Below are 13,611 nucleotides of genomic sequence, written 5' to 3'. Positions count from 1 at the left end.
AGTACAAAGTCTCTTGTAATCTTTTCTCTTCCTCTCCTTTGGCAGCAAGGCACCAGACACAGGCCAGAGTCAGCACTCCTCCTTGTAGTCCTTCCAGGTCCTTCTCTTCGGGCAGAGTTTCTTCTGTAGCACAAACAGGATCTAATTTACAAGGAGCAGGGCTCCTTCTTTTATACCCAGTTTCTTTTGTTCTAGCAAGCCAGGGGGGCCTCTGCATAACTGCTCCAGTCTCTGAGCACTTGTTGTGGGTACTTATGGCTTCTGCATGCAGTGTGAGGGCAGGCACATCAGCCGCTCCCCAGGGGGGCGGAGCCGGCATTGTGAGGACAGGGGCAGCCTGAGTACTTTGTTGACAAGCTTCGGTCCTTCCTGGGCCAGGTGCAGGCTGAGTCATCAGTCGCTCCCCAGGAGGGCGGAGCCAGCATTGTGGAGGCAGAGCACAGCCTGATGCATCATTCAGGGGAAACTCCCACCACCCACTAAGGTGTCATCTGGCTATTCACTACCTGTCAACTCCCAGCCCTGTCACTCACACACACCAGACAGTCAGATCCACATCCAAGCAGAGGCGGGCTGAAATGGTTAGGCCAGCAAATGCTAACTTTCTAAAAGTAGCATTTGCAAACCCAGGATATTAAAATAAACTTTACTAAAAGAAGTATTTTATTATTCTGAGTTCGGGCATACTAAACATTAATTTCTACCATGTTCCCTGAGCCTGCTGGGATTATAGAGTGTAATAATTCCAGCAGCCCAACTGGCCTAGAAGGGAACTGGTAGCCTTACAATAGTGAAAAACGAATTTGGCAGTAATTGTAAATGTAAATGTAAACTTCTTTTATATAGCGCGGGTTACACTCCATGGAGCATCTTGGCGCTTTCAAAAGAGGAGAACAGATGGGATTGTTCATGTGGGAGAACATGACAGGTAGATTAAATGAGGTTTTTACAGTATGCATCAGGTAGGTTGTATATCCAGGTTTTAAGAGTCTTTCTGAAGATTGTTTCAGTGGGGATATGTCGGAAAGGGGGTGGTAGGATGTTCCAAGCCTTAGACCCCAGGACTGCTAGAGCTTTTCCTCCTTTGGTTTTAAGTCGGAACTTGGGTATGGTGAGGAGGTTTTCACCTTGGGATCTCAGGCAACGTGTAGGGATATAGTGCTTAAACATGTTTTCAATGTATTTAGGTCCAGTTTTATTATACGCCCTGAAGGTGATTAACAGTATCTTAAAAAGCACCCTTTTATGAATAGGGAGCCAGTGCAGGGCGTCCATTGCTGACGTGGCCGAGGTCCTTCTTTTCCATCCTAGGACTAGTCTGGCTGCTGCATGTTGTACCACTTGTAGTTTGTGGCAGACTGTTCTGTTAGTCCCTGCATACAGACTGTTGCAGTAGTCGAGACGGGAGGTAACGAGGGCCACTGCAACAGTCTTCCTGACTGGGAGGGGAATGAGGTCGAAAAATTTCCTAAGTTTTTTTATTATGCCGAAACAGGTCCCCGCCACGGCTACTGCTTGTTGTTGAAAATTCATGGAGGGATCGAATTTTATCCCTAAATTTCTTACTGTATTAGCCGTATTCGGGGGAGCAGTCGCATCTTCTGGCCACCACAGAGTAGGGTTAAAGATGTTTCCCTTGCCGAGAGGTAGAATTTCGGTCTTCCCTGTGTTACATTTGAGATGATTTATTTTCATCCAATGAAAAGTGGCTTCTAGGCAATTTTTAAGTTTGGTCTCTGCTAAGCCAGTGTCGTCCTCCATCACTAGGATGAGTTGAGTATCATCGGCATATGAAATGGTGGCTATGCCATAAGATGATATGAGGGCAATCAAAGGGGCCATATATACATTGAAGAGTGTCGGGCTCAAGCATGAGCCCTGTGGCACCCCTGTGTTTATACGTTTTTCTTCTGACCTAAACTGTCCCAGAGTGACTAATTGCCGTCTATTTGCCAGAAAGCTTTTCAGCCAGTCCAGGACTTTGCCTCCCGTCCCTGCCGCGGCTAGCCGGTCTATCAGAATGGTATGACATACCGTATCAAAAGCCGCGGACAGGTCAAGGAGTACCAGGACCGCTTTCTTCCCCTGGTCAAGCGCTGCCCTTAGTGTTTCGGTGGAGAAAATTAGGGCTGATTCGGTCGAGTGGTGTGCTCTAAACCCAGCTTGATGTGGGTGCCAGATGTTATTAGCTTCTAAGAAGTTGGTGAGCTGTTGGTTAACTGCTTTTTCTGTAAGTTTACAGAAAATAGGAAGCAGTGAAATTGGTCTTAGATTATTGAGGGTAGAGGGGTCAGGTAAAGGTTTTTTTTGTAACGGCTTCACCACTGCCAGTTTCCATTCTTCAGGGACTGTTCCCATGGTGAGGGAGGAATTAATGATATTGTTAATATATGGATTGACACTCTCTACCAGGGTGTGGAGTACAAAAGGGGGGCAGGCATCCAAGGGTGAGCCCGATTTGGTTTTTAATATTTGTGCCCGGGTTTCTTCCAGGCTCACTGGTTTAAAGGAGGAGAAAAGGTCGGTCGTCAGGTTTTCCCTGTTGTGTTGGAGCTCTTCCTGGGATGAAGGATGAGGGAAGTCTATGGTAAGCGCCTGTATTTTATCATGAAAGTAATCGGCGATGTTATTGCACAGAGTTTGAGAGGGAGGAATGTCTCTCTGCATGGTTTTGGGGTTTATGTAGGTATTAACAATGTTGAAGATTTCCTTTTGTTTATTGGTAGTGTTTGTTATAGCTTTCAAATAGAAATCCTTTTTCGTGGTTTTTATCGATCTGTGATACTGCCGGCGAGCCATTTTATACCTATCCTGATCGTTTATTTCATAATTACGGCGCCAAATCCGTTCTAGTGCCCTAACCTTTCTTTGCTCTTCCTTTAGGGTCGGGGAGAACCAGGGGGCGGAGGTTCGATGATGTTTATTTCCTCTCAGTCTAGATGTGGCTTTGTCTTTCTCCATGGGAAGAGCCTTCATCCATTCCCAAAAGGACTGGCTATCCTTTCCGGGATCCCCTGTCGTGGGCGGCGTGGTTTCAGAAGCTCTCGTTAGAAACTCTGGATTTCCTATCAGCTCCTTCCAGTGGGGGCCTCCCTGGGATATATCGGGTTTATTCCCCCGTTTGTTATGTCCTGTCACTTGAAGGGAAAAGGGGATATGGCTATGATCAGACCATAACAGTTTTTGTGGGTTCTTTACCAGGAGTGCGTCTAGGTTAGAGCAGATACAGTCGATGGTATGACCAGCAATGTGTGTAGGTAAGGTGCCAGGTGTAAGTATTTTTAGGCCTAGTATGTTCATCATGTCAGTAAAGCCTATGGTGGTTTGATCTGAGATGGAGTCTAAATGTATATTAATGTCCCCTAGGATCGTAAAGTTTGAGGTTTTCAGGACAAGGTCACCTGTCGCGTCACCAATGCTATTTATAAAATCTGTGGGAGTTCCCGGTGGGCGATATATTAGTACTCCTGAAAAGGTGAAAGAGTCATGCACCTTTAGCGCAAAGCCTAGGCTTTCCGCGCCTTTGATGCCAGGAATTGAAAATGTTTGGCAGCTTAGGGTTTCCTTATACACAATAGCTAGTCCTCCTCCTCTCTGAATGGGTCTATCTTCTCTAGATATGAGATACCCTGGAGGGAGAGCGATCGTGACATCTGGGGTGCTGTCGGGGGTTAGCCAGGTTTCAGTCATAAATAGACAGTCTAGTTCTTTTTCTGAAATAAGATCAAAGATGTGTTGGGCATGCTTGCCCATAGACCGGACATTGACCAATCCACATTTCAGGGTTTCCTTTCTTGTAGGCCACTTAGGACTCCTTGTTTGCGTCTGGTCAAAGGTTTTCATACATGTTTTACATCTCCATGTTCTATCCCCTGTTGCTATGTTCCAGGGTTCCTCACAGTTACAGCCTAATGTATTCAGACCTACCAAAGATTCTCTAGAATATGTTAGGAATGGGCCAGAGGATATGGCCCTAGGTCCGGTCGAGGCACGGACGGGCGCAGACGGGCTTACCTTAGGCGCACCTTCGGCGCCGCCGCTGCGCCCGTCCGCTGTGCCTCCTGATGAGATAATCATTTTATGCTGTCAGTGGCGTGAGGGCGGGGAGGGGCTAAGCAATCGTCTCTCGCCCTGCTCCAAGATGGCAGCCCCCAAGCAGCGCCTACTCGGCTGCAGTGGGGATAGAGAGTGGGCTGAGTGGCCTAAGTGAGCCAAACTTCACCTCAATGCGAGTCTTTGGGCAGCAATCCGCTATCACGCAGCGGTAAATATCAATTTCCGAGGCTAGGGTCGGGTAAGTGTACAAATTTCGTTTTTGAGGTTCCCAGTCAAAAATTACGATCAGTGCAATTAAAACACAGTTAATACAACAGTTTAAAAACACACTTCGTCCCGGCTTTCCGCCTCAGGACTTCAGTCGCGCACAACCACACGCACTCTTAATCACTATTAGAACATGCCACACACATCAGGCCATGTTCTACCTTACACTTACAATGCACCCTGCCCTCAGGCCTACCATAGGGGTGACTAATATGAAGTTAAGGGAAGGTTTAGGGGTGGGCAAGCGTGTGCACTTGCCCAGCCAGCATGACAGTACCAGACTGCACGCAGTGAGGTTCCGTGACGATTTTACTCGTGTTTGTAACATTGTCGTAAATACATAATTTTGGTATCGGTGAACCGCAAATGATCCATTTAGTATATCCTGGTGTTTTCGCTATGCTACGAGCAAGAGCACTCCTGTTACCAACACATTTGTGATTTACCCCTGGCATCCATCTTAGAACACGGAAGCCATTTTGTATTCCTTGCCCTCACATAGTCAATGGACACGCAATGATCTCTTTTCATTAAAGGACACGTAGGCTTCGGCCGGCGATTCACCTTGCTAGTGACACGTGCACCTTAGGCCAGCAACGCTGTAGCAGCATGACTCGGCAAGAACTGCCTCCCCAGCCTGAGGCCAGTCCTGCTATACTGGTTCTTGTGTTCGTTGGCCTGATCATGATTAGGCGGCCGAAGCTGGTAACCGTGCCCATTTACGACCCACAAACATTTCTTATCCTGTCTTTCTTTCTTCCACACCTGGCTCTGCTCCTTTCCTTCTGGGCCTTTATTAGGGGGTGGTAACGAAATTTACGATGAGGCGGTCCGGGTCTTGAATGAAGAATTGACATGGGATTATGATGGACTAGTGGGAACCCCTCATTTGTAATGTTTTGACATCAGATACTGTTGACGATTCCTGTGCAACGCCAAATATTTATTGTATAAGACACGAATGTTTAGAACTGTGGTAACATGTAAAGAATTTGCCTGAAGCCCAATATTTAGTATATAAGGAACAACCCTCTTTGTACAAATCGAACAGGCTCCTAGATACTGCCCATGTGTAGTTTCTGTGACTTCTGTGTCCCTGCAGTAATAAACCTTTGGTCTTTGACGCCACCATCGAGAAGCCCGTGTTTCTGTTTATTTGTGTACCAAGACAGGTTGAACTCCGGGGTCTTCGGGTGTTGTCCCTGACACCTCTGGACGGAACTAAAAAGTCCAGAACTCCATTTGGCGCCCAACGTGGGGCGACGTCATTCGGTACCTGTCCAAAAGCCTGAAGAATTCGAGGAGCTTCGTGTGAAGATTTCAGAGGGAGGCGCCCCACTTCATCGATCCCGGCATATCGCAAAAGTGGCCCCGACGTCCTCTTCCACGAGGGTTCCCGTTCAGACGGCTGCAGTGGTCCGTTGCCTTGACCGTCGCCCTGTCTTGGACCCGAGGTGCAGTCCTCAGTACGGCGAAACGTGACGGGTTTCTCCTTGGTGACGTCTTCAGTGCCTCAGTTAAGTATTTAGTGGTTGCTAGTTGGTTATTTTGTGAGGGTTGCTCCTATTTGGATAATCCTTTTAGTTCTCAGTTCAGTTCAGTTCTGTAAGGTTATCACTGGTTATTCTGGTTACGATAATCATTCTGTTCAGTTCAGGTATCGATACAATTGTCAGTTCTGGTAGGCCTAAGTTCTCGGTTCAAGTGCGCATCTTTTTGTGTTTTTGTTTGTCTTGTGTTCCGGATTATAAAATGGTAAGTCGGAAAAATTGTATGTTGTCTTGTTTTAGTTGCAACAGTGATTCCCAGTTGGAGGACTCGTGTTTGGTTCCTCCGATTGGAACTCCCCTTTATGATCTATATTGCAAATTTGGTGTGGGCCCTATCTCTTATAACGAGATATGGATCCGCTATACAGAAAAAGATGGTGTCCTTAGTTGGCCACTACATGGTAGTTTTGAACCTGAAATTCTCGATAATCTAGAAAGAAGGTTGTTTAAGAAGAAAGCCCGGCCGGCAATGTTTGATTCTTTCCGTTATTGGCGAAAAGAATCTAAACAGAGAGAAATTAAAAAGTTGAAGAAAGAACAGAAAGAGCAAGAGTTGACTTTAGAACAGTCTGCTAGGCAGCTGCAACTCAACGAGTCCGAGAAAGCGATGGAGGTGGCCGATAGAGAGCGTAATTTAGCGATAGACAAGTGCTATCCTGCTTTACCATCGAGTACGGCTAAGATAGTAGAGGACCCTGAAAAGGATCCCCTGTTGTCTTACTTGTTACGATCACCCCCACCGTATGCACAAGGTGCTACGGCTCCACCTATACCGAATGTTCAATTACCGGTTGCTGGACAACCTGGTGTCCCTGTTCTCGCTCCCCTGAATCAAGTTCCTGTACCTCCTGTGGTCAATATTAATGTTCCTTCGACAACCCCTCTTCTAGGGTTGCCGGCTTCTTTACCTATGCCTGTGTCACTCACACCTGCTACTTCACAAGCTATTTTTCCTGCTACTCCTACTGTTCCTGATCTATCTGTTCCAACTGCTACTCTATTCACTGCCTCTGCTAATATTATGACTCCGCTTTCTGTTCGTCGAAGAATCACTGATTCTGTCTCTAATATTCTATCTCCCTTCTATAAAACTCTGATTAAGACTCCTACCTCTGACTCTGTGCAGAGACGTAGTCAGCTTCCCAGTACTGAAGAAAGAGGAATACTAGATTCCACTGCTCTTAGATGGGTTTCGAAAGTTGGAAGATATAATGTACAAAATGTATTAGATACATTTATGCAATGGAACGAACCGACACAACGATATGTGTTCGATGAAATGTGTTTCCTTCTACGTGAGGAATTGGAAGAGGATGACCCAGAATCAAATCTAGGAGAATTAATTAATGTTCAGAAAGAGTTTGCTACAGGTATGATAGTTGGACAAAATATAAAAGAAGCGATGGAACTGGTTCTAAGTTATAGATCCGACTCATCCCTTCTTTCACCGAGAGAGTTAGAGAAACGTAGTACGAAACGAAATCGTCAATATCCAATGAGAGAGGTTCCACCAATTTGGCGCGAAGCTGTGCAAGCTAATGCACCGCTTGGTATTGCAGCCGCTCCGGCCCAATTCCAGAGAGTATGGATACATATTCCATGGAAGCGAGCTGAAGTGTTAGCAGTAAAACAGGCTTTGCCAGATCCGCGTAAAAATCCTGCAGGGTACTACAAAGAGTTAGCTCAAACAGTTGACGCTTGTGTATTAAATTTAACTGACATAGATCTGCTGTTTGGTAATGTAGTACCGCAACCAATTTGGGCTAAAATTCGTAAAGAGAATCATCCAGTTGCCCTAGGTGGTGACTGGGCAGCTATAATTGCAGCGGATGGTCAACAAATAGGTGGTTCCAAACCAGAACCCCTAATTGCTAATTTGCCTGGTAGAATAATCGATTTAATGAAAACCTTGATGCCAGCATTGCGCGTTAACTGGGACAAATTGTCCGCGTGCAAACAAAAGAAAGACGAAAACGTCTCCGACTTTTTCACAAGATTCGAGGAGACTTTTGTGGATCATAGTGGTCAGGATATGAGCACAGAAGGAGGTCAGAGATTATTTGTCGATAAATTTGTGCACAATCTGTTGCCAGAACTTAGTAGTAAATTAAAGAATTCTGAAAGTGCGTGGGCTGTCTCTACGACTGCGCAAATACTTGCGACTGCTCAGTACTATGAAAATAGGGATAAAGAAGAGAAGGAAAAATCAGATAAAAAGACGAAAGATTTAAAAACTAAAGTACTTTTACAACAAGCTTATCCGCCTCGCATGAATCAAACTAATATGCAGCAAGGGTCATATCAAAGAACGGATTATAATTTTCAAAGGCCACAATACCAATGGAATCAATGTGCTTATTGCAAAAAGGAAGGTCATTACAAAAGTGAGTGTCCAGTTCGAACGCAAAATAATGATGCGGCAGCTCAGAGAGGTCGTGGTAGTTCTATGCAAAACCCTAGAGGTCGAGGACGAGGTGCTATGCCTCCACAGACAAGCGATCGCCCCTCTAATTATTTCGACCAGCGAAATGGACAATCTGCCCAACAGAATAGGTCTCCACAGTATCATGTTGAAGACTATTATGAAGCTAGTGAGGAAGGTCAGCAAAGTGAATACTAGGACAGCCATGGACAAAGAGAGGGAGTAGTATCAGTACCAGTAGATCAGAGTGGGCCTTATGTCGCAGTAGCAACATCAGGTATAGTCGAACCGTTTCTGTTGGATACTGGTGCAGCAAAAAGTTCTATCATACATGCGAAACTCCCTGGCGCACCTTTGTCTGGCTCAACAAACGTTTCAGTAGGTTTTTCGGGCGCCCCTGTTCACAACCCTGTTTCTGGTCCTTTGTCTATTTCTGTTGGACCCCGTCAATTGAAAGCACCCCTGATTTTGACGACAGGTTGTAACGAAAATCTGCTTGGTTTAGACTTGTTAAAACGCCTGTACGCGACATTGTACTGTTCTCCAGCAGGAGTACAGCTTACGTTGGGTAAAAGAATCATCTCCCCGATGTACTTGTCGATGGATGCGCTCCCACCAGAGCTGCGTTCACTCCCTGATACTCTTTGGGCGACTGGTCCTAATGATGTAGGTCTATTGGAAATCCCACCCTATGTAGTAACTTTGAAAGCAAATGTCAAACTTCCACGAATTCCACAATACAGAATCTCTAGTGAAGGTGAGCGTGCGCTCCTACTGATAGTACAAGACCTGATCAAGAAAGATGTTGTAGAAGAGACTAGAGGTAATGTCTGTAATAGTCCTGTACTGCCTATTTTGAAACGAACTGACCCTACAAAGCCTCCAGTATATAGGTTCGTAATTGATCTTAGAGAGGTTAATAAAATTGTGATCCCGCAGTTTCCTGTGGTACCAGACATTACTGCATTGTTAACGTTGATTCCCGCTACAGCAGCATGGTTTTCAGTTGTCGACTTGAAAAATGCCTTTTTCAGCATTCCGATAGCCGAGGAAAGCAGAGATATTTTCGGTTTTTCTCTAGGAGGACGAAGTTTTAGATTTAAACGCGCTCCACAAGGTTATTGTGAAAGCCCATCCATTTACAGTCAAGCATTAAAAAGTCAGTTAGATTCCTTCGTACTTCCTCGTGGTTCTGCTTTAGTACAGTATGTCGATGATCTTCTAGTGGCTGCCGATGACAAGGAAACTTGCAAAACCGCTACGATATCTTTATTGCATCACTTGTCAGATTTGAATCACAAGGTGTCACCTTCAAAAATGCAATACTGCTGCCAAGAAGTGACCTACCTAGGTCATCTCTTGTCAAAGGAGGGAAGGAAGTTGACCCCAGAGAGAATAAAAGCAATTACACAGATGAATGTTCCTAGCACGCAGAGAGAAGTGCGTGCCTTTTTGGGTATTACCTCCTATTGTAGGCAATGGATCCCAAATTTTTCTCTTTTAGCAAAACCATTAGTAGCCTTGACTAGGAAAGGTGTTCCGAGTCCGGTACCATGGTCTGCTGAATGTCAGCAGAGTTTTTCTGAGTTACGAAATGCACTGTGTTCAGCACCTGTATTGGGTACACCTGACTACAGTAAGCCATTTACGCTCTATGTCCACGAGAGAGAAGGGTGTGCATTGAGTGTTTTGACGCAGAAATTTGGTGATAAACAACGCCCTTGTGCGTATTTTTCATCAACATTAGATCCAGTAGCTAGAGCGTTGCCTAGTTGCTTGAGAGCTACAGCCGCAGCTGCAGCTTCCATTCGACAATCTGCTGGTTTAGTAATGAACAACATGCTAGTAGTTATGGTTCCTCATGCTGTGGATACACTCATGAACCGAACCAAGACGCAACACCTTACCAGTGCTAGATTATCAGGCTATGAACTGACACTATTAGCTAGTCATATTCAGATCAAAAGATGCAATGTATTGAATCCAGCAACATTGTTGCCGACTAGCCAAGAGTCGAGTGATTCCGAACCACACGACTGTTGTTTCAGAACTGAGGAAGAAACAAAAGGACGAATCGATCTAAAAAATACTCCGTTGTCAGATCCAGATGGCACGTTGTATGTTGATGGGTCTTGCTTCAAATTGGAGAATGGTGATGAGTAGAATGTATGTTGCAACGTCTGCAAGATGGATTTCTGAGTCTGGAATGTGTGAAGGCACAGTGGAAAGCGTGAAGGAAATTCAGAAAGAGGCGACTGAGGAGGAAAAACGTGCATGGAGAGAGAGCACGGGTAAATTGGACTCGAGTGGGTGTTGGATTGATTTGTCGGAACAACAGCGTTGGATGTTGCCTGATGCGTATGTGCTTGCAGTAGTGACGATGGCGCATGGAACAGCGCACATCAGTTCAAAAGGGATTTGTAAGATGTTGGCTCCGGTCTGGAAGAATGACGGAATTAGTAAGTGTGCAGAGAGAGTGGTGAGAAATTGTATGGTATGCTTGATGCATAATCCTGGCAAGGGAATCCCCACACCCGCAGGTCACTTCGCTCCTCCTTCCTGCCCTTTTGAAGTGATCCAGCTAGACTTCATTCACATGGACCGCTGTAATAACCTGAAATACGTCCTAGTGGTAGTTTGTGCTTTTTCCAGATGGATCGAAGCATACCCACTGAAGGACAATACTGCCTTATCCACTGCCAAAATTCTTCTTAAAGAATACTTCCCCCGATACGGAATGCCACGGATTGTATGGTCAGATAACGGAAGTGAGTTCGTAGGGAAAGTTATGCAGAGTGTGTGTGCCGGCCTAGGGATTAGGCAAAAATTTCATAGTGCGAATCATCCCCAGTCCGCGGGTTTAGTCGAGGGTTACAATGGCACCCTTAAACTGAAACTCGCTAAGATACAAGCATCCACGGGTTTGTCCTGGCCAGACGCATTGCCTTTGGCTTTGCTATCAACAAGAGCAACTGTACATTCTAGAGTAGGGCTTAGTCCTTACGAAATAGTTTTCGGTCGTCCTGCAAATGTTTGGGGGGTACCTAGACCGAAAGAATTTAAGCAGCTGGAATACCCAATGTTAATCGATTACCTTTTCGACTTGACTGCTAAATTGAGTCTTATTCACCAACAGGTTTTCGACGCATTGCCAAAGCCACCGGAGAGTCCAGGCCATCAGCTGAAACCGGGTGATCAGGTGGTCATCAGAAATTTTGCAAGAACGAAAAATCTTCAGCCCAGATTTATTGGCCCTTTCCAAGTCCTGTTAGCGACGAGAACTGCTATTCGTGTGGCCGGAAGGAAACATTGGATCCACACGACACATGCTAAACGTGTGCCTCTGCCACTTCCTTACGACAACTGGGTAAAGAAAGGAATCGGTGTCTCTGAAACGGAACAAGTCCCCAGGTTCATACCTTTCAGCGATGCAGAACTGATCACGGATTCACCAAATTCTGACTCTCCTCCTGAAACTGCTCTTTTGAACCCTGAACATTTGCCATCTGCACCAAAAGAACATTTGCCATCTGCGAACGTGAACATTGCAACGTCAGATGAAAATACATTGTTTCCAGATCAGACAGCTCCTGCAAAACTGAGATACAACTTACGTTCTCGCGATATGGACAAATAAAGCAGAAAACTGCCTATTTTCAGATTTGAATTTGCTATACATTGCCTCCAGCCAGGAAGTTTGCTAATACTTTGTATTGTTTCTTTTTGTTTTAAAATTGCCTTGCCGTCTGGGTAGCCGTAGGGTCGTGGCTGTGTGCCTAGTTGAATCTGCAAGGATCTGACACAAGGTCGATCTTTCTGTTAGTTCTGGGAACTCCCAGGGCTGATAGAGGCATTTTCATCTACGTACACATCATCAGTGGTCGCGAACGGTCGTAGAAGATGGAGCTTCCTGAGCTACAACGAGAAAATGTAATTTATGTTCGCAGAAATAGACTGTACAGAATACTACACAGCAAATGCTTTCTAATGCAATGTGCAGTTACATTTTTAATTGTTTTGATAACGCTGGTGGGTGGAATCGTCTTTGGCGTACATTTGATTTTTGTGCCAGTAGCTACAGTACCTCCCCTTGATCCTACTACTTCTACGGTTTCTTCTATGCATTCTTTTCACTCATTTCCTGAACACGAACAAGCTCGACGCTCAGAATTTATTAACAATACGTTTGTACAGCTCTTGCATCAACACCAACTGATAGTTAATACTACAAACTGCTGGGTGTGTGGCTTGATACCTCACACTATGGATAAAGGCATTCCCTATCTAATCTTGCCTTTCAGCTACAATGGATCATTTTATGCCTTTCAGACCATTTTTTCATATGCCCTTGAGACCTATCCTCCGCGTCCACCACGGTCCACTAAATACAACTCAGCCAACAAAGCTTTAGTCCAGGGAATTATTGATATGATTAAAGACGTCAATAATACTCCATCTTATCCTAGAGATGAATTACTGGTGTATCTGAGTTGGAACTCTACAGAGTATCGCCTTAGTTTGGGAGAAAGCAAGCGTAAAAGCTCCACTTCAGTTTGGGTCGTGCCTCACCGAGGTCAGGTCTGTTTGCAAGGAAATGGGAGAAATCCGAGAGCTCAGCTAGGGAAGAGTGAGTGCGTTGAGACTTACGTATTTCCGTCTAACTCCTCCCCTGCCTTTCTGACTGCTAGGGGTACCTACTTCATTTGTCAGGACAGAGCATATACATGGCTGCCTGCTGACTTTTCAGGTTCATGTTACATTGCTCGATTGTTACCCCCGACATACACTGCTTCTTCAGATTATCATAAAACCAGAGTAGCAAGAGGTGTCTTCAGCAAGGAAGATACCGCTGGTCAAGAAGCTGGAGACTTTTTCAAAGGTTTCCTTCCGTTTTGGGGGCCTATGGCTAATAGTAGAAATCTACGTCAACTAACACGGGTAGTGGAATCTACTATTACAGAAACTGCAGGTGCCCTTAGTAACTTAACAGCTGAGCTTCAGGCGGATCGTCTCATGACGTTGCAGAACCGAATGGTTCTAGACGTAATACTTGCAGATCGAGGTGGGGTATGCAGAATGATCCAATCGAGCTGCTGTGTCTTTATTCCTAATAATGCTCCAACAGTCTATGAAGCAATCTCTAAGCTACACAAGATTTCCGACTCTATACACGTAGATAAGGGAAACTGGTCCTTCATGGAGTGGTTTTGGACTCTGGTATCAGCGTGGGGATGGAAGGTTCTGATGGTTATTGGTGTCATCCTAGTATTTCTGTTCTCGTGCTGTCTTATTATCCAGTGTGGTCCCGCTCTGTGT

The sequence above is a fragment of the Lissotriton helveticus genome, chromosome 3_2 (genome assembly GCF_964261635.1).
Source record: "Lissotriton helveticus chromosome 3_2, aLisHel1.1, whole genome shotgun sequence".
Lineage (NCBI taxonomy): Eukaryota > Metazoa > Chordata > Amphibia > Caudata > Salamandridae > Lissotriton > Lissotriton helveticus.
The sequence above is the reverse complement of the archived record's forward strand: the minus strand, read 5'-3'. Positions refer to the sequence as shown.